Genomic DNA, 3,868 nt, shown 5'->3' with positions numbered 1-3,868 from the left:
ACGAATATTGAGTTAAATATATACAGTATACACGCAAGAATAAGACGCTGTTGTATCGCTAAACTACGCCAACTAATTGCATATCCTCAGTTTAAAGTTGGCGGCCAGAATAGAGAACAGAGAAACGAATTGATAAGATGCAACACATTACCCATTTACAAATTGATATGATACAAATCGAGCCCGTAACAATGGTTGAGGACTATATCAACTATATTCGAATTCAATTTTTATAAAAATAGAGGTTTGGTTAACGTAAGAACAGAGAAAAGAAATACACATTTTGCTATAAATGACTTTATTACTATACCAGTTTACGACAACGTAAGCTGTAAGCTTCGATCACTTCGTTTGCGGTCAATGTATTTGTGAGAGAACAATGGAGACTCAGTAAAACGCACGGTCATTGAATGATTGGTCGCTCTGACGGGCTACCCCAGCGTTTCGCGAACAATACGAACATATGCAAGTTACTGTGATTTTTATCGACCCCTATTGCTTAATGATGACTAGAAATTTACTCGTGAATTTTTCTCCGAGTCACGAGTCAATCCGCATTTCTGATACGCCGAGTCAATTCAAGTCAAGTCATTTTAGCACAGTGACTCCAGTCAAGTCAAGTCATACAAAAAAGGTGACTCGGTCTGACTCGAGTCAAGTCATGACTCGAGTCATCCCAACACTGCTGTATAGTAGGCCTATATTCCCATCCAAATTTACCTTAAATCACATTCACTTTCACGACCGAATGGATTTGGCCGTAATATTCTTCCTTTTCACCACCAACGAAAGCGTCGGAACGATTTTACGAAAACCTGAAAATGAAAACGCTCTAATGGCAATAAGGCTATAGGGAATTATTTCACATCACTTTACAAATCGAACCCTCAGAGTGCCCCTCCACACAGTAGACTGATCAACTAGCGCATGGAAGCACGCCGGGGGTTGGCAAACACACAAACATAAATGCCGATGGACACTGGTTTACACTGAAGGCGAAAGCTCTGTTTGCTTATTATAACTTTGATCGCCTCATTACGCTTCACTTTGCTTCGCCTTGCTGGAAAACGCTGGCCGAGCGTTTTTTTTTCGGGGCGTAGCGCAGCGCTTATCGCTGCGCAGACTCGAGATCGGAAGAAGTAGTCGGTGGTCGCGATAGCGGTGCCGTTTAGAAGATGTCGCAAGCAATGTTCCCTCTAATTTTCGACGAGTCTGCGAGCACTCACCAACTCACTGCACGGTCCCTTGAACAACAGTGCGTAACCACTGAAAAAAAGTCATCTCTTTGGATTTTTTTGTGCGAAACTTAGATTTTCTGTGCGCAGAGACCGTGTCAGCACTGCGCAATTGCGCAGCTTAGAGGGAACCTTGGTCGCAATTGATATGTATACCTATAGCTACTGCTTTTGGCGTTGAGATTACTCTCTATGTGATCGATCCCGAGGAAAAGGAAAGGGGAGTTCACCCAATATTGAAGAGATCGTGATGGGTCCGGCTTCTTGATCGGTTTAAGTCATGGGTTCGATCCCCGGACGGGTCAGACCAAAGACTCGAAAACTGGTATCCGCAGCTATCCTGCTAGGCGCTCAGCATCCACGGATAGCATGGAGGAGGAAAACGGGGGTGCAGAATTGGTGCCTTACGGTCGTATCGCATCTCTGTCGTCGAAGCATCACGATGGTGCAGGCGAAAACGAATAGCCTATACCCCCTTTCTCTCTCTCTCTTCAAGTATATAGACATAGTACCGGTTTCCCAATTTGAAATCGGTGTCTTGTGTACACTGCACAGCATACCAGAGATTTTGTTCACCACATGTGTGTAACAGTAGTAACCGTCTTGGCACACCAAATATATCACGGTATGCTAAACGAACCGGGATACCAACCTGGCCGGTTTGGTAATATCTTCCTAAGTCAAATAATGTCGCTGTGCTATCAGTTTAGCTTTCACCTAAAATTTAGCGTACCGTAGCTATTTTGAATTCCTAAAACAAAATTTCCAATGTTCAACATTTTGGAGTCAACTAGGCCGTCACCCAATCTGTCTTTCCCTGCTCTGGTATATCTATTTTGTGCATGATTTAGCTCAGTGGTTCCCAACGTGGGCGATATCGCCCCCCAGGGGGCGATTTGGCGGTCTAGGGGGGCGAAAATATCGAAGGGGGCGATAGGGGGGCGAAAACGGACGAGGGGGGCGATAGGGGGCGAAAACAACGAAGGGGGCGGACGGGGGGCGATGGCGCGTTAAAACGGCTATTTTGGAGTCGGGACTGCCGCACCCCAAACCTCCCAATTGGGGTGGGGAGCCCGAACTCGAAAGGAGCCCAAAATTATTTCGTGAAGTAACATAAATTATGGAGTAACTTTTTTAGAAATTCGTGCAACTTTTTCAAAAAATTTAATAATTTTATATATCTTAATTTTGGGATACCAGTCACCCAACAAAATACGAATGATTTATGGAAATAGGAGACTTCGGCGTCGGCCATTACTGGGCCACGACGCACCAAGACATATGAAGTCAGAGGCCATGTAACATGCGACTCCGAGAAGTGTGTCAGAACGATCAGCAGCGAGAAGACCTTGGCCGAAAAGTAATGCCCTTGTGGAGACCGGAAACTTCGATAGATATATGTTTAATTGTCCATAGGAACCTCAATGACTGGCGCCGAATGTTCCTGTCCTTGTGACCTTAACCCTACAGGACAAATGCCATCCCACAAGGATAAAATTATTTGCCAGTAAAGAAATACCAATTTGAAATCATGTGCGTCTTTTAGTTTGGTACGTTTTGACGATTTCCATATATCTTCTGACATAGCAGATATAGGAGGTCACGAAATAGAGTTATGTTACGAAGTCAATATAGCAACGATTCCGCCCGAAGATGGTAAATTATTATTTAGGGGTCCTACCTTTTTCAAAACACACCACATTCAGCTCTACCGGAAAATCTGATTACGTGAGCAGAAAGAGGATATAAAATTGATAGCAATATATATGCAATTCCCGATCATATTGACGGATTCAAACATGAATTATATAAATTTGTCGCGCTTCGCGCGTTTAGGGGAAATACGGTGATTACCACCAAACAGTACATGAAGTAGGATATAGCCGATATAGGGACAAAAGCCCACTGGCTGAGGGGGGTCTGGTTTATCACCCTATGGGGCCAAAGACCAACGTTTTGGGGGGCCTGACGAAGTGCTGTTTTTCGGTTACCAGTATTTGGGGGGCGATGATCGGTGCGGAGCTTCAAAAGGGGGCGATGAGTCGAAAAAGGTTGGGAACCACTGATTTAGCTGTAGATCTATTTTGTGCGTGCTAGCTGTCTCACAAGGGGTGACCACAACGGTTTTGGATAAGCTTGCCTTACTTGAATGAGTGAAACTGGGATAAGGACCAGAAAATCCTTGTCTGGAACACTGTTCTATATCCTTGTTTTACAGATATTGATGACTGGCGACTTCTATCAAACAATTGGATTTTCGTATCGAATCAGCAACATCTGCTGTTGCAGAAATCGCTCAATCTGGGATGTACACCAACTTTGGTCCATGACAAAATGAATAGGGTGAATTCAACGGCAGGGTATTACATTTCAGAATTGCCTTGGATCTATAGATGGAAAGCATGTTTGCAACCTGCATGCACCCACCAGGCCAGCCTACTCTGACTCAATAGTCTGCAACAAATAGTATAGCCTATTATTGTTATTGTGCTATTCGGAGTAGCTGATGAGAGAGAGAGAGAGAGAGAGAGAGAGAGAGAGAGAGAGAGAGAGAGATGTGTGATGTGCATTGGGACGATACGGCCGTTTTACCAAATTTAATGCTCGGCAAGCCGGTCAAAAATGACCGTCAG

This window comes from Botryllus schlosseri, chromosome 11, assembly GCF_051294905.1.
Source record: "Botryllus schlosseri isolate E-star chromosome 11, Bs_hap1, whole genome shotgun sequence".
NCBI classification, from domain to species: domain Eukaryota; kingdom Metazoa; phylum Chordata; class Ascidiacea; order Stolidobranchia; family Styelidae; genus Botryllus; species Botryllus schlosseri.
The sequence above is the reverse complement of the archived record's forward strand: the minus strand, read 5'-3'. Positions refer to the sequence as shown.